Below are 18,545 nucleotides of genomic sequence, written 5' to 3' on the forward strand. Positions count from 1 at the left end.
AAAATGCAATTTACCCACAAAAAAAAAAAAAACAAGACACGCATTTTGTGCGTTTGAGAATTTTTTGAATTGACAAACGGTCAATGATTATTTTTACACGCAAAATAAGTAAATAAATAAATAGAAACTAAGTAAAAGAAAGCATAATCTGTTAAGTGTGAAGGGTATTATAGTCAAATCCTTGAAAGTTTAACCATCCCCAAAACTATTTCACAAAAACAGGTCCTTTAAGGAAAGGGATCCCCATTTAAAAAAAAAAAATGAAGACATTCTCTTGACCATTAGATTTGACTTTAATAAAATTATGTGGCTGAGATTAAATCACAGCCACAAAATCTCAACCATAAGATTTCTTTAAAGCCAAATCTAACGGGTCAAGAGAATGTTCCAATTTTTTTTTTTTTTAAATGGATCCCTTCCTTAAGGTACCGTTTAGTACGTGGGACAGGACGGGATGGAACGGGACGAGCCGTTCCATCCCACGTTTGATGCGCCTAAAAACTGTGGAACGAGTTGTCCCATGGAACGAAATTTAGCTGATTTTTCGTTCCACCTCTTCCCCCTGGAACAACCCGTTCCACATCCGTGGAACACAAATTTATAACATTTTATGACAAAATTTCTCCTTATCTTTTTCAATATTTACATCATCTGTTCCATCCTGTTCCGTCCTGTCCCGTCCCGTCTTGTTCCGTTTCATCTGCGTACCAAACGGTAGCTAAAGGCTTCCTTCACAAAAATAAACAAAAATTGTCACCAAACCCAAACTCGTGCCCCCTTCTCTCTGACAAACGCAAAACCATGAAACGCCGGTTCGAAGGCAGACCAGGAGAACCCGCGGAGGGGGAGAGTCCAATTCCGGCCCAACCCACGAAGCTCCGAGGTGAGGTTCAGAGTCCTAGTATTGGTATGCTTTTCAATTTTAGTTTATAGGGTTTGTGAGAAGGACGATTATCTGTTTCAATTTCTGTTCCTAGGGTTTGTCAGGAGGAAGATTAGCAGCAGCATTATGTTTAATTAGGGTTTCATGCATTTCAATTGCGGCTGCATATGTTTTTAGGATTCCGGTGCTGGAATTTAATGAGGGTCCCAATTTTTTTCGGTGTTTAATTATTAATAGCTAGAGATTTATTTTACAATCAATTAAGTATTGCAACTTTGAATGGTTTTCCCAGTTACTGAGTAGAATTTTAAACCGAATTGTGTAGCTAAGCTAGATACTCATTCCTCAATCAATTAAGTATCGCAGTTCTGTTTGATTTGGCCTGGCCGGCCACTCGTGCAGAAATATTTCAAGTAGCTATTTATTACCTGTGTAGAACGTAATTGAGCATGAAGTAGTAATAAGTACTTGATGATTGAATGAGTAAGATCGAGAATACAAGTAAGGGCCTGAACCCAGATGTTCTGGCTTACTTAGCTTATCCCCTACTTGGTTAGACAAAGAGTTAACTTTAACTATGTAGTTGATACAGCTTGTAGGCTAATAAGACTATAGGTTAATATTTGTGATTACACATAAAACAAATCTATACCGTTGAAAACAAAAATGCATTATTGGATAATTGTAAATTAACTTATTAAAAATGCTATCAATTGTGAAAGGTCAAAATTTTTTACTTCATATTTTAGGTTTCTTACCAGTTACTAGTTATTGGTATAGTGTTTGTTCTTTTTCTAATATTGAAGTGGTCTCAAGTTACGAATGTCCTCACTCTCATAATTTGTTGAAACATATTTAGTTAATATTTTTTTTTTGAGCTAAATCTTTGGTTCGCCACTGATTAATGTATCAATGCTTTTCTCTAAAACACAGATGTAGGTAAGAATAAAGAAAAAGATTCTGTTAAAGACTCTCCAACGACTCATCTCACAAAAGTAGAGGCTGCTCAAGACTCTCAGACTCAATTCCAGCTTGAGGAGAAGGATACTGTTCCAACTTTTTTCAAGGAGGACAATAATCCCACATGCTTAGCTGATGAACTCATAATCAAGCCAGGCACATTTTCCTCTATGCCCTCTAGTTGTGCAATTTGCTCTGAGCCTGACCACTGGTATGATATGTGCCCCTGGAGGAAACGGCTCCCAAAAGGCGTAACTCAGGTTGGCAAGGGCTATGTAGTAGAGTGGGGGCGTGCTGTTCGCCTTAATTGTGTTCATTGTTATGAGATTGGTACCCACATGCTTGATGACTGCCCGGATTTTAAAAAACTACTTGAGGAAAATGGAGGGGATGCGCCCTTGCATCCCTGTTTGCTCGATGATATACCACTTGCTGATTGCTGAAGCTGAGGAGGACTGGGTGCATGTGTGCTGCAGCTTTTGAATTACCGTTTCATTTTAGTGCCTTAGGTTACATATATGTTGTTGTGGACCCACGTATGTCTTGGAATAATTAAGCTAGATAGTTCCGTGTTTCCTGTGCTTAATTTGGTTGTCCTTTGCATGTACTCGCCTTGGAGAATCATCTGTGCAGCGCCTATTAATTTGGATCGATGTTTTGCTTTGATTTGATTTGCTTGAACTGGTGGTGTTTTTGCTTTAAGGGTGTGCGTGTGTTTTTAATCGACAATTGTAGTGAATGATTCACATACACCCTCGAGCAGGCAAGCTTCTGCATTTTTGAGTTATTGTTGGTCTTTTGAGTTTTGTAGATATTTCGCATAAGTAATGGTTGTTGGGGTGCATATGGTCCTTCTCTGTTAATTTCGTGTCGATTGTTGTTGGGGTTAATTGTGCAGTGCAGCTGCTGCATTCATGGTTCCCTTGAACAATACGTTGCAAATTTATCCAAATGGCAAAAGCCTTCATAATTGTATTGAAGGGGGAAAGTATCTTTTGTCTTTTCAAAATATATTTTAAATATACAACAAACATACAATCTTCTTCTTCTTCTTTTTCCTAAATTGAAAAGGGAAATATTATGAGACATTTATTTATTACTGATCGTACAAGAAAACAACTAACAAGTAGTACTAGTTCCTGAGTAGAAAGAGATTGAGTAATCGATTAAACGTAAAATTCTTGTCTTTATTATATTTAGTTTATGCAAAAAAAAAAATTATCGTAAAGACAGAAAATAGACTGCGTTTTCAAGCAAGTTGCTTTTACTAATGGTATGGAAAATGCGCAAAAAACAGTTTATTGTTGTTATAAAATAAGGGTCGTACTTAGCTAATTAAGAAGATATTCAATAACTATCTAATTAAATTAGCTCTTACATAAAATTTAGGGTAAAGTACAAAAAAACTACCTCAACTATTGGTCTCACGACACTTTCATACCTCATCTTTTTAAAATGACAATGTTTTACCTTATCTTACAAATTTGTGCCAATGTCATACCTCCATCAGTTTTTCTGTTAGTTTCTCTGTTAAGTGTTGACGTGGCTAGATACGGGGTCACTCACTAATCCAACTGGATTAAAATATAATTAAATATATTTTTTAATAATTAAAAATTAAAAAATTAAAAAATATATATATTAAATCTCTCTCTCTCTCCTCTCTCTCTCCCCCCCTCTCTCTCACCTCTCTCTCACCTCTCTCTTCTCTGCATCCCCAAAACCCCTTCCCACCCGACCCCCCCCGTCCCCTTCCCACCCGTCCCCCCCAACCTTCTTCCACCACCCTCTCTCTCCCCTCTCTCTCGCATCTCCCTCACCTCTCCACCATAGTCTCCTTCCTCCCCACTTCTATCTCTCGCCGTGCCCAGAACCCCCCAAACCCACCTGGATTTTTTCATCCACCCTCCTTTCTCGGATCTACCTGCAAGCTCCGACCCGCTTCCCTCTCCCACTCCATTGCCCACCGCCGATTCGCCGTCGTTGCCGTCTCTGCAGCTGTCAAGGAGAAAGGGAGAGAGGGAGAGCTGTCAAGGTCGGCGCCGACCAGGTTGCCGTCTTCCCCAAACCCAAGCCCAAACCCAGATCCCACCCTAAACCAGCCACTCCCATTCCCACAAGGTGCCTTTCTTCTCTTCCTCTGCCGCTCTCTCTATTTCTAACCTACAAGCATGCATCAAAAACAAAGCACCCACCAATCCTGAGAACACACCATTAACAAAAGTTCAAAAATCCATCTTCCAGTTTACCTCACTTTTCTAAGAAAATGGAACCTTCAGAATATCAAAAAAATTCATTTCCTTTCTCCCACATTTTCCAAGCAACCAAACAAAGCAAAACCATTCAATTTTTCCCAGAAAAAAAAAAAAAAAAAAAAAAAACCCAAGTTGTATTCACAGTAGACTCGGCAGCTGTGGTGGGTGCGGGGATTGCTGCTGCGTTTTGCTGGGCTGCAGGAGCAGAGGGAGGTGACAGAGGCGATCCTCAACTTCTGCAAACCCGACAACGAAGTCGATTACTTGGTAATCCCGGGGCGACAAGGCTGTCAAGGATTCGCAGAAGTATTCGAACCCATATGGGTAGTTTGGTAAGGAAGGGGAGGAGATCGATGGAGGGAGTGGGTACCCGGAGAGGGATGAGGTTGGTGTGCTAAAGATCGGCGACTTCGATGTCGTCAGTTAGAATGGGGAAAAGGGTGATGGTCGTTGGTGGATGGAGTCGACGATGAAGAGGAGAGAAATGAGGGTGAGTGCAAGTTGCAGATGAGAGAAAGGTGGGTGGGGTTGCAGATGAGAGAAGGGAGAAAAGGGGTGGATGGAGAATAAAGGGGGTGGATCGGATTTGGGGAAGACGGGAGGGGGAAAGGGGGTGGGTCCCCATGTAAAAAAAATATTAAATGATTTTAATTTTTTAGTTTTTAATAATTAATTAATTTTTTAATATTTTATTAATTTATTTAAGCCACGTCACTATTTAAGCCAAGCCACGTCAGCACTTAATAGAGAAACTAACAGAAAAACTAACGGAGGCATGACATTGGCACAAATTCGTAAGATGAGGTATGACATTGTCATTTTAAAAAGATGAGGTATGAAAGTGTTGTGAGACTAATAGTTGAGGTAGTTTTTTGTACTTTACTCTAAAATTTATGATGTCTGGAATCACAAAAATTGTCATATGGAAAATATGTGAATTTTTTTTCTTGTTGATGTTTGTTCATTATTTTTCATTACGAGCAGGGCAAATCGAATTTTCAGACAAAGACGATGTTTTTGTACTACAATGCGTCCGAAATGAGTGGACCAACAGTGACTTGCCATGTTACAAAAGGTCAAACATGCAAACAAAATCAACTAGAAAAGTTAAATGTAATAGTCCACGTGGGGATTACGGGTCGAAAGTTACACTATTTGTTTGTGTTCCCACAGGAGGAGGATTCTCTCCCCTCATAATCTCTCTCTTCTTCCCTCCCCTCCTATTTGAACGGTTACGGTTAAGCCACATCAACATCTTATATTGATTTTTTTTTATAGAGACAATAAGACAAAAAGCAATATGTGACAGGAGGGGAGGGAAGGGGATGAGAATAGGAGGGGAAAGAATCCTACTCCGTTCCCACATCATTGGCAACAAATGTTTCCTCTTGCAAAGCTTGTCCATTGGGGTACATCTCTAAAGAGCTGAGGGAGGCAGCAACACAAATGAAACCAGCATATTTTCATTCTTTTTCTGCCTCGAAACAAGCATTTCATCAACCCTTGAAATTATCCCAAACATTTTTTTCACACAATTACACAAAGATCTTCAGCATTTCGCTTGGAACTGTGATTTTGTCCACATTGTAAAGTTATGTTTTCTCTTTTGTTTTTTGGAAAATGTTTTCATTTTTTTTATGGTTGTGCTACTCTTTCAAACAGATCAAACTGAAAGCAATTGTTGTAATGCATTGTCTATTTTTTAGTTCTGTTTTTTACATTTGGATTTGGACATTGTAACGTAGTGTTCATTTCCTAGTTCCCTTTTTTTTAGTTGAGCAGGCTCCTCCATGTAAATGAAGGTCTAGAGAGGCAGAGTGATAGAATATTCATGTTCTAACTATTTATAGGATTCAGATCATCTTCGGATCAGTTCCATGGGGATAGAAATCCAACTGCCAAAACCTCTTTCCCTTCCTCTCTTCCCCCCCTCAACTTTTCTTCCTTGCACTGTCACACCCCATCGTTGATAACAAAACCCCAAATTCAATTGCAGGTCATCTGTACTGTAGGTCTGATTTATATTTTGCTCACTTCTAGTGTTTTAGCTTTTTATTTGTCATCTCTTTCTTCTCCTTCATCTTTGAGATTTCTCTCGCTATTGTAACTTTGTTTTCCCTCTATAATTCTTCCATGGTTATGAAAACTATCTCTACAACCAAAAGACATCGGTTTGCACGACCCCTCTCTTTGTTGTTTCTTTAACATCAAATGAGATTTTAGGGTCGTGGGACCTGCAATTGAGGGATGTGGCGATGCTGGATTTTGGGGAGGGTAAGGTGAGGGACCTACAATTAAGGGTTGTTGGGTTGGGTGGGTTGTGGCGTTGCGGCTGATTTTGAGCTGGGGTTGTATTTGATCTTGAATTTGGGGGGCTGGTGGTTTGAGGTTGAGAGCTTCGAAGTTAGGGAGAAGGAGAAGAGTTGAGGGGAAGAGAGGAAGGAGAAGAGATTTTTGGCCGTTAGATTTGTATCAATGGATGAGATCCATCCGTCCTGTCGATACCACAAAACTGATACGGAGATGATCTAAATCTCTATTATAACATCTTAAAGGTCATATGACATTCATAGAGAGAGAAAGAGAGAATGATAGAATAGTCAAATTCTAACTATTTATAATGACTTAAATCTATGTGGTATTCATCATTAACCTATAGCTAATTAATAAAAATATATCATCGATTAAGTCCAAAATAAAATGTCGTTTTTTTTAAACACAAAAATATGTCATTGATATATGGCTTAATAGTAAAGTTTTTATTGATTTTTGATTAAGTTACCTTAAGAAAACTCTGCCAATCGAGTATGTAAATTGACAACGTTACCCTTTTTCTTTAAATTTTTTTTAAATAAAGGTCGTACCCAGTGCACAAGGCTCCCGCTTTACGCAGGGTCTGGGAGAGGTGAATGTCGGCTAGCCTTACCCCCATTTATGGAGAGGCTGCTCCCAAGTCTCGAACCCGAGACCTACCGCTCATGGACGAAGACACTTGTCATCGCACCAAGTGCGACCTCTTGCTACCTTTCCACATTTTATTTTAGATTCTATTCATAAAACACTCAAATATATATATTTTTTCAATTGTTTTTGTTGGTATTTATGGTTTTTATATTTTATATCTCCTCATATTTAAACACACGCATATTGTGCATTTCGAAATTTTATAGATTGACAAAAATAATTTAAGAAAGACCAAACTTGTACCCCCTTCTCTCTTTCTCTTCCTATCTCTGACAAACAAAAAACCATGAAACGCCGATTCGAAGGCGGACCAGGAGGATCCACGGAGGGGGAGGGTCCAATTCCGACGCAACCCACGAAGCTCCGAGGTGAAATAGGTATGCTTTTCAATTTTAGTTTATAGGGTTTGTAAGGAGGACGATTATCTGTTTCAATTTTTGTTATTAGGGTTTGTGAGACGCAAGATTAGCAGCAACATTAAGTTAAATTAGGGTTTCATGCATTTCAATTCCCGCTGCATATGTCCGTTGCAATCTGCATGTGTTTTTAGGGTTCTCGTGCTTGAATCTAATTAGGGTACTTGATGTCTAATTTTTTGCGGTGTTTAATTATTAATAGCTAGATATTTATTTTACAGTCCATTAAGAATCCCAACTTTGATTGGTTTTCTCAGTTGCTGAGTAGAATTTTAAACCTAATTGTTTAGCTAAGCTAGATACTCACTTCCCAATCAATTAAGTATCGCAGTTCTGTCTGATTTGGCCAGGCCGGCCGCTCGTGTAGAAATACTTCTCAACAATATTTCACACTCGCTGGGGAGTATTAGTTTCAAGTAGCTATTTATTACTTGTGTAGAATGTAATTGAGCATGAATGAAATCGAGATACAAAGTAAGGAGAAATTTTTCATTGTGACGGGAACAAGAGTGGCACACCACTTGTTTCTATGTAAGTTGTGAGAAATTTTATTTTTTAAGTTATTAACTTTTTAACACACATATCCCATAATTTATATAGTGACATGTGGTGTACCATCCCGTATGTTGGTCACACTAAAAAATCTCTCCAAAGTAAGCAAGGGCCCGAATCCAGATGTTATGGCTTACTTAGCTTATGTTCTATATTATTAATGTCATTGGGGCGGACCAAGTATGGGCATATGCCCCTCACTTGGTTATGCAATCTCTAACTTTAACTATGTAGTTGATACAGCTTGTAGGCTAATAAGACCATAGGTTAATATTTGTGCCCCCGCATAAAACAAATCTATTCCGTTGAAAACTAAAATGCATTATTAGATAATTGTCAATTAACTTATTAAAAATGTTATTAATTGCGAAAGTTTAAATTTTTCTACTTCACATGTTAGGTTTATTAACAGTTATTGGTCTAGTGTTTGTTCTCTTTCTAGTATTAAAAGTGGTCTCCAATTCGAATATCCTCACTCTTGTAATTTGTTTAAACATATTTAGTTAATTTGTTTTCTTATGCCCTATGTGGATGCAAATTTCCGCCTTCTTCTTCTTGGACAAAATTGCACCTACAAAACAATTAACTCCTTAGGTCAAGGCCAAGAGCCTCACGCGCCCACGATGAATTGGGGGGGCTTTGGCCGAAGAACCTCTGATGCCAAAGTTAGAATTTAGAGAGAAAATTATTTGGAGAGTTTTTGGGAGTTTTGCAAGAGTGTGAGCTTAGCTTTTTAGAAGAAATAGGGTCCTATATATAGGGAATGAGGTGGCCGACCCTTAGAGGATTTTGTGTGAAAATGGTGATTAATTTGGTGATTAATGGATTAATTAGAATTAATCCATTTATTAGTCTAATTAATCTAATTTTTATGGAAGGTTTTGAAGGTTATGGAATGAGGATGGATGAGACAAATTTGAACTTGTTACCTATTTTGGGTACTCCTAATTTGGTTAATGGATGATTCTCCACTACTCGCGTGTAGGAGATCCGGTATGCACCGAGGGTAAATTTGTCATCTTCACCCAAAAATCCACGTGTCGCCTTGTGATTATTTTTGGCTCCACAAATGCCCCCACACCTGCTGGGCTGCTCGTAGGAAAGGGCAGCAGGTGTAGAGATCTTCTTACTCTAGGAAACTTAGAACTGCTTCCTGTTTTGATGTAGATTCCCTCTTTAATATGAAATTAGATCCTTCTAGGAAAGGAAAATAAATTTCTCTCAAAGCCTATTTAAGTCCACCTTAAGTGGGTTATTAAATCAACTTTGGAGAGTGATTTATTCTAGGGAACTTTAATGAAAAGCACCCGGTACTGTTCACTTTAACGAAAAACCACATTTTTACACTAAAAAGTCAATCCTGGTACTATTCACTTTACCCTTTATTTTGTCCTTATCATTAAAACTCAAAGTTTTCAAGCCCTTTTCATTAGTTTTCCTTTTATTCTACCCTACAAGAGAGAGAGAGCTTAGAGGATATTGGTTCCCCCTTCTCTAGCAATCTTCTACATCTTGCATGTGCAAATGATCGTCTTTTGTTGCTTTCTTCGTCTTCTCCGTGCCAATGTAATAAAAACTTAATTCTTCTTGTCTTCTTTTTGGGTGGTGCTACCACGGGGCAACCGTCGGGGTGGTGCGGCACGTAAGCTGGCAGGGGCCAGGAGTCGGCTTGTCATAGGCCAAGGAGGTGGTGTGGCAGGGGTCATTGCTTGTGCTGCTTGGCTTGATTGAAGCCAAGGATTAGCTCGGCATGGGCAGAGGAAGTGGCGTGGCGTGGGCAACGGTTTAGGCTGCCATGTCTGGGCTGCTTGCCAAAAATGAGGAAACTGCTTGAGTTTGATTTCTCAGCTGCCGTAGATGGAGCAGTCAAGGATAAAGCTGCCAAGATCGAAGCTGCTGAAGATGAAGTGTCGGATGAGTGAACTATTAAGTGAAAAAGTGGTTGCTGCCCCTGACCATTTGCTGCCTAGTTGATCTTCAAGCATTCGATCTTTTAAGCTATGTGGCCTTCTCGCACTGGAGAGCTTACCCAGATGGGTGTCAAGGAATTAGTTTACCCTCTCACACTGGAGAGCAATTAGTTTACCCTCTCGCGCTGGAAAACAATTAGTTTACCTTCTCACGTTTGAGAGCAATTAGTTTACCTTCTCGCACTAGAGAGCAATTAGTTTATCCTCTCTCACTATAAAGTAAACCCATATGGGTGTCGGGGAATTGGTTTACCCTCTCGCACTGGAGAGCAATTAGTTTATCCTCTCGCATTGGAAAGCAGACCCTTTTGGGTGTCGGGGAATTGATTTACCCTCTCGCACTAGAGAGCAACCTAGAAAGGGTTTTTAGCAGTTGTTGTGGACAGCAGTTGAGCCACGTTTATGAGTAACTTCTTGAATCTTCATTGAGAATAAAGAAATAAATCAACTGTGCTGGAAGGTAGAAACTGCATAACAAACTAGATAATCTTTGGCTTGCGAGGCCTTGTTCGTCGAGCTGCTTGAGACTTCGAACTTATTTGGAAAAGCCCAAACGGGGTTTAGGGGGTGATGGAGACTTCCCCTGCTTATGTAGGCTGTTTCGTTGACCTATCAAGATACTCATCGCATCGACCCTTATTTGTCAGCTTCTCAAGGTACTGCTTCCACTTTAGGCAGTCGTTGGTAGTGTGGCCTGGTCCTTAATGGAATGCGCAATATTTTGTATGATCCAGCCTGGTAAGATCGCCTTTCATGGGTGGCGGCAGTTTAAACCAAGGTTCGTTCTTAAGCTTGCGGAGAATTTGGCTGATTGGAACTGTGAACTTGGTGAATGTTTCAGGCCCTGAGTCTTCTTTGGTCGAGGAACGTTCCATGTGCTTCTTTTTTGACTTGTTTTTGTTAGACTGTTTGGCCTCGTCCCATAATGCATGCTTTTCTGCCAAAGCATACGAATCTGCTAGGATCAGTTCTTCTCCCATGATTAGTTTTCCGAATAAAAGATGTTCGAATGGAAGCTCATTTCTGAATGCTGCCGTTGCTATATCCTTATTGCAGCCAACAATCTTGGTCTTCTCAGCTTTGAACCTCCTGACATAGTCCCGAATTGTCTCCTTAGGGTCTTTTAAGATGTTGAAGAGATGGTAGGATGTTTTTTTGATTGAGCGGTTAGACGAATACTCCTTAATGAAAACAAAGGAAAGTTCGTTGAAACTCCGGATCGACTGTGGCGGTAGAGTGTGAAACCAATCTTGCGTTTCGCCTTGTAGAGTTGTGGCAAAATTTTTGCACATAAACGCGTCGTTGTTCCTGTAGAGGATCATGGTACTGCAGTAGTGCTTAAGATGTCGATCCAGATCTTCTTCTCTCTTATACGGAGTGAAGTGAGGCATAGTGAACCCGCGAGGTGGATTTGTCCGCCTGATCTCATTCGTGAATGGTGACATGCTTATGTTGTTCATGTCTCGTCTAAGCGCATCATCAGCAGGCTCATTACGTTGGAAATTACACAATCTTTCAATTAGGAGCATCTCAACGTTTTCTTAAATTTACCTCTGCTGGGGCAGTGGAACTTTCGGCTGCCCTGGGTTGTGATCTATGGGTTTGGGCCACTCTTTCCTATGATCGACTCGTCTATGTCGCAGCTGCGGTGCATGTGGCATATTCCTGGCAGGCAAACAGGCTGCTCGCAGGCTGTCGGCTGAACTTGAGTCGGATTGAGTGACTGTTTCTCTTCGTCTACCGTGCTGCCTACTCCAATGTGAGGTGGAGAATACTCCTTGCGAGCCTAGTTGTGAATGAACAATTCGCCTGGAAGGTTGTCCATATTGATAATCGGAGTGTGACTTCAACCGTGATCGTATGCTCGTCCATGGGCTTGATCGGGAATGCACGCTCCTCCGCGCCATAAGACGAGAGTATACGTTATCCCAAGGATCCAGGCGGGAGCGTAAATTGCCAGAATGCTCAGATCATGGCTGGTTGATGGGTTGTTTGCCGGGACGCTGGTGGAGAGGTTCATCTGCCCTTGTTCTACTTCGGGACACCTCGTCCGAGGCACGTTGGATCTCGATGAATTGCAAGAGTTGATTCACCAAGGTTGTCTGTTGTGCAAGGACGCTCGTCAACTCTATGACTTGTCGAGACAAGTGTTGTTTACCATTTAGATTGGAAGAGATTGGAAGGAATGTGCCTCCTTGAGTAGTGGAAGTGTGGTGGCTCCGGCCGCGATATTTGAGTTGGGAAATGTCAAATCCGCGAAGAAATGTGGTGAAAATGCCCCTGGCTTGATGGTAGGTCCAGATGGTTAAGATAGTCTTGGGTCGACTTGGGCTGCTTGGGAGGCCGCGGGGGCAGGCTAGGCCACGGGAGTGGGCTGCCCGGCGGAATCAAGCTGGGCCGCGGGAGTAGGTTGTTCGGCGGGAGTAGGCTGGGCCAAGGGAGTGGGCTGCTCGGCGGGAGCAGGCTGGGTCGCGAGAGCAGGCTGGATCACGGGAACAGGCTGCTCAATGCATGGTGCATGCGAATGCGAGGCTTAGGTTCGGGCCCATGCAAACTTGGATGGCATGGCTTAGGCCATGGTGGAACCTTGTAGTGGTGGTGCCACTCTGCTTACGACCGCATTTTGCCTCATGGATCTCCGCGATCCCATTTCTTGAGTATTGGAATTTTCACTTATGGAATTTTCTAAATTTCTAGCCATTATATTTTTCTTATACGTTTTATCAAAGAACCTTTGCAAATAAAAATATCTAATAATAAGAACGTATAAAAAATATTCAAATGGACTTGAAAATAGAGAAAAACCTTTTTATGCGAAAGTCTTCTACGAGTATGGATTTCAACTCTCAAATGAAAGCACCAATTTGTGGATGCAAATTTCCGCCTTCTTCTTTTTGGACAAAATTGCACCTACAAAACAATTAACACCTTAGGTCAAGGCCAAGAACCTCACGCGTCCACAATGAATTGGGGGGGGGGGTTTGGCCGAAGAAACTCCGATGCCAAAGTTAGAATTTAAAGAGAAAAATATTTGGAGAGTTTTTGGGAGTTTTGCAAGAGTGTGAGCTTAGCTTTTTAAAAGAAATAGGGTCCTATATATAGGGAATGAGGTGGCCGGCCCTTAGAGGATTTTGTGTGAAAATGGTGATTAATTTGGTGATTAATGGATTAATTAGAATTAATCCATTAATTAGCCTAATTAATCTAATTTGTATGGAAGGTTTTGAAGGTTATGGAATGAGGATGGATGAGACAAATTTGAACTTGTTACGTATTTTGGGTACTCCTGATTTGGTTAATGGATGATTCTCCACTGCTCGCGTGTAGGAGATCTGGTATGCACTGAGGGTAAATTTGTCATCTTCATCCAAAAATCCACGTGTCGCCTTGTGATTATTTTTTGCTCCACACCCCACGTGAGCTAAATCTTTGGTCCACCACTGATTAATATATTTGTACATTTTCTTTCAAACACAGATGCATATAAAAATAAAGAAAAAGAGTATGTTAAAGACTCTGTAATGACTCATCTCACAAAAGTAGGGGCTGCTCAAGACTCTCAGACTCAACACCAACTTGAGGAGAAGAATACTCCTCAAGGTTGGCTCGAGGAGGACATACTTTCCAAAGGCCCACCCATATGCATAATTGCTAGGCCTCCTGAATTTCCGTCTAGTTGTGCAATTTGCACGAAGCCTGGCCACTGGCCGAATCAATGCCCCTGGAGGAGACAGGTCCCCTATGGCATAACTCAGGTTGGTAAGGGCTATGTAGTAGATGGGCGGCGTGCTATTCGCCTTAACTGTGCTTATTGTCATGAGACGGGTACTCACAGGGTTCATGACTGCCCAGAATGGAACAAACTACTCATTGAAACTGGAGGGGATGTGCCCTTGCACCCATGTTGGTTCGATGAAAAACCACCTGCTGATTGCTGAAGCTGAGGATGACGGGGTGCATGTATGCGGAACCTGTTGAATTATTGTTTCATTTTAGTGCTCTATATTATATATATGATGTTATGGAACCACGTATGTCTTGGAATATTAAGCTAGATAGCTCTGTTGTGGTCATGGATATATATACTTTGTTGTTGGGTATTTTCGGTATTTGATTTGGCTGTCCCTTGCATGTACTCGCTTGGGATATCATATCTGTGCAGTGTCTATTAATTTGGATCGACGTTTTGCTTTGATTTGATTGGCTTGTACTGGTGCTTTGAGGTGTGTGTGTTTCTAGTCGACAGTTGTAGTGATTGATTCACATACACCTAGTCCTCGAGCAGGGAAGCTTCTGCATTTTCGAGTTGTTGTTGGTCTTTGAGTTTTGTTGATATTTCGGTTTAAGTTATGGTTGTTGGTGTTCATTTGGTCCCTCCCTTCCTTCTGTGTCGATTCTTAGTTTTGAGTCACATGTCCAAAACCAAAATGGTGGTGGTTAATTCTGTAACATTGTTACATATATATTGGACTGGATTCTTGGAGGCCCATAGGATCTTGATATTGGGCTTTAACTTGGATAGGACAGGCATGACCCACGGAATGTTGCTTGGGACACGCGTTACCTCTGCTCAGTTACCGTTTCAGATTTCAAATTTCAGTTCTGCGGCTGCTGCATTCATGGTTTCCTTGAATGGGGCTGCAAGAATGTTTATGTGACATATATTTATTATTGGTTGTAAAATTCTCGTCCTTGTTATATATTTAGTTCCTGAGTAGAAAGAGAAAAAGAATGAGTAGACGATTAACAGAGAAGGTAAGAGGAGTTAGCGCTCATAATTCGGAAATAGTCTTTAGCTTGTCATGTTTTAACTTGAGCAATAATCTTGAGTCTCAAACTTGGGCAAAAGGAAACCACCTATAAAAGTTAGTTTTATATAATTAGTTGGTTCAAGAAAATTGACGGAGGCATATAAACAGAGAAAAATTGTTGAATATTATTTTACCTGCAATGAAAGAAGAGACAATTTGGCATAAGAATTTGATAAGAATCTCACTCCACAAACCTTCTTCAGTCGGGCCTAAACAACTGAAAGCGAAAAGTGTTTTATTTTTTGTAATTGAGTTAAAATTAGAGGACCATTCCTATAATTAGGTTAGAGTTGAGGGATTCTTACTGATCCAGTTGGGTTAAAGTTGAGGAATTTTATTGGGTGAGTTAGGGTGTAAGGGTAAATAAATTTTTTGTGAACAAAGGGCTATCTTTTAAGGTCTTTATCGATCATTTTACAAACGAGCAAACATGTAATAAAAAAGTTCATTAAAAGGTGGGTGGGAAGATAAAATATTAGAGTGAGAATAACAACACTATAAAAAACTCTTAGTCAAATGTAAATTGACAACGTTACCCTTTTTCTTTAAAAAGTTCTAAAATAACTAAACAAATATAAATTTAAAGACAATATAATAATTTAGTCATAAACCACTTCCAAATTTTATTTTAATTTCTATTCGTAAAACACAAAAAAAAAACAAAAAAAAAACAAAGGAAAAAAAAATTCAATTGTTTTTCAATTTTTATGGGTTTTTTTTTATTCAATTGTTTTTGGGAATTTTATGGATTGACAACTCTTTAACAAAAATAAACAAAAAAATATTGCCAAACTCCAGCCCCTTCTCTCTTTCTATAGCTCTGACAAAAACAGAACCATGAAACGCCGATTCGAAGGCGGACCAGGAGGATCCGCGGAGGGGAAGAATCCAAATCCGTCCTAACCCGCGAAGCTTCGAGGTGAGATTCGGACTCCTAGTATTAGTATGTTTTTCAATTTTAGTTTTTAGGGTTTCTGAGGAGGACGATTATCTGTTTCAATTTTTGTTCTTAGGTTGGTGAGGAGGAAGATTAGCAGCTGCATTATGTTTAATTAGGGTTTCATGCATTTCAATTCCGGCTGCATATGTTTGTTGCAATCTGCATGTGTTTTAAGGGTTACAATGCTCGAATTTAATTTGGGTACTTGATGCCTAATTTTTTTCACTGTTTAGTTATTAATAGCTAGATTTTTATTTTACAATCAATTAAGTATCGCAACTTTGATTGATTTTCCAGTTACTGTGTAAAATTTTAAGCCAAATTGTTTAGCTAAGCCATATTTGTTGAAGTTGTTAGGATTTCTAGCCGTTACTGCTAGGGTTCCTAGTTTTTAGGGTTGTTATGAGTCCAATAATCCCTATACTTGAGGGACAAGCATGCATTTTCTGTTTAACGTAGTCTTTACCATGATTATAGGATCTGTAAAATCGTGGGCAGTTGTTATTTTCTTTTAGTTCAAGTGTAAGGCTATTTAATAGCCATGATAGTTGTTTTCATTCAATAAGAACTCTCCCTGCTTTGTGAAAGCTTTCAAGCGTTGCATTGCCGAAACTATTTTGCGTTTTTTCTTTGGTTCTAACATCTGGTATCAGAGCCAGGTTACAGGGCCACTCATTCAATGATCAAGTACTTTTTCTTTATTAACCCCACAAAAATAGTAGTTACATTATTTTGGTAAAGTTAAACATTGCCTAAATTATTTCGTAAAAGTTAAACCAAGAAAAATTATCACCATTAAAATAAAACAGTAGATACATTATTCTTTTATAAGATTAAACAATAAGGTAAATTATATTGTAGGTACATTATGTTTGTACAAAAAAAAAGGAAAATTGAAATTTATAAACAAAAGGTAGTAGATATACTATTTTTTTAATCGAATTTCCTTTATTTGTAGGTGAATTATTTGCAAGTATTATTATGTATATTGGGTACATTTTATTACTAATATATATGTGTGCAAGAATTTACCTATATTATTATGTAAAGCATAGATAAATTTATTTTGAATCAAATAACATTCTTTATTTTATAGGTAAATTATTTTGCATTTATTACTACATATACTAGGCAAATTTTAGTACTAATACATATGTCCAAATAACTTACCTATATTTTTATGTAAAAGTCATATCATAGTGCCCTTTCAGATTTTCATTTGGTAAGATCTTTGTATTTAGGGGGCAGTTTTCGTTACAAAATGGCTGAAACATTCTCACCTACTCTTACCACCTCCTTGTTTGAAATCCTCTTCCTTGTTGTGCAAAGTTCTTTCAAGAATTTAGCATACTTCGGGACTTGCACTACTACAAAAGGGACTTATAGTGTCAGTGAGTGGTGTCGGTTTAGTATAACGTAGTGGCGCATAAGACAGTTGTGACACTAATTGAACATGACGTCGGATTTACTATCGCTTATAAGCGTCATAAAATGTCTACGTCGCTTTTAAACCGACGTAAACATTTAATGTCGCTTATAACCGACATATAGTTTAATAATTTTAAATACTGGCGTCGCTTTAAACAAAACAATGTCGCTTTTAAGCGACATAAAGTATTGGTGTCGCTTCTAGGCGACACTACTTATTGTTTTTAAATATTTTAAACCCTAAAAAAATACTATAATAATTATATATATTAATTTAACAATTTTATACCCCTAAAAACTATAATAATTATATATATATATATAATTAAATATTAACAATTGGTGACCATTGGATCGGCTTAAATGTACATATCATTCAATTTCTTAAGTTTTATATGTACAAAATAAATAAATTTAAATCTACTTAATAAATATATATACACACACACCCCATTGAACTTGATGGGAAACGAATTCTACGAAACTAATTTCAACGATCTAACTGTCAAACTTGTTTGTATATGCTTCGAGATCGCATCATCAAAGAATCGCAAAAAACAAACATTCAGATATCAAGTAACGGGACAAAACTTTTCGACGGTTATCCACGAAAAATCACGATTTAATGGTTATTTTAACTCTGATTTTGATGATTTTTTACAAGTACACTCTTTGACCCTATATGAATACAATGAATGAACTCGATCTTCAAATTGAAAATATTTACACTAGTGGATACCAATAAATCTTATGTTATATTTAATCAAAGTATGAATAAACTCTTAAGTATCAGTGAATTTATTGTTTTGATGGGATACACATTCTACGAAACTAGTTTCAACGATCCAACCGTCAAACATGTTTGTATATACTTCGAGATCGCATATGCCAAAAATTGCAAAAACAAACATTCAGAGATCAAGTAACGGGATAAAACTTTTCGACGGTTATAAACGAAAAATCACGATTTAACGGTTATTTTAACTATGATTTTGATGATTTTTTACAGCTACATTCCTTGACCCTATATGAATACAATGAATGAATTCGATCTTCAATTTAAAATATTTACGCTAGTGGATACCATAAAATCTTATGTTATACTTAATGAAAGTACAAATAAATTCTAAGTGTTAATAAATCTATTGTTTTAATGGGATATGCATTCTACAAAACAAGTTTCAACGATCTAACAGTCAAACTTGTTTGTATATGCTTCAAGATCGCATACGCCAAAAATCGGAAAAAAAAAACACATTCAGAGATAAAAAAATGGGACAAAACTTTTCGACGGTTATCAACGAAAAATCACGATTTAACGGTTGTTTTAACTCCGATTTTGATAATTTTTTACAGCTACACTCCT

The 18,545-nt window shown here is 38.7% G+C and overlaps 2 long non-coding RNA genes across 2 annotated transcripts; both read left to right on the forward strand.

Moving 5' to 3' along the window:
* The first annotated feature begins 743 nt into the window (after positions 1–743).
* On the forward strand, positions 744–2,514 carry LOC114825373 (uncharacterized). The gene is made up of 2 exons (XR_011581823.1): positions 744–883; positions 1,817–2,514. It is a non-coding gene; the product is annotated as an uncharacterized lncRNA (long non-coding RNA).
* A 4,761-nt stretch (positions 2,515–7,275) lies between these two features.
* On the forward strand, positions 7,276–14,706 carry LOC114825548 (uncharacterized). Its single transcript, XR_011582117.1, has 2 exons — positions 7,276–7,439; positions 13,478–14,706. It is a non-coding gene; the product is annotated as an uncharacterized lncRNA (long non-coding RNA).
* The last annotated feature ends 3,839 nt before the right edge of the window (positions 14,707–18,545 follow it).

Source organism: Malus domestica, chromosome 06 (genome assembly GCF_042453785.1).
Source record: "Malus domestica chromosome 06, GDT2T_hap1".
Lineage (NCBI taxonomy): Eukaryota > Viridiplantae > Streptophyta > Magnoliopsida > Rosales > Rosaceae > Malus > Malus domestica.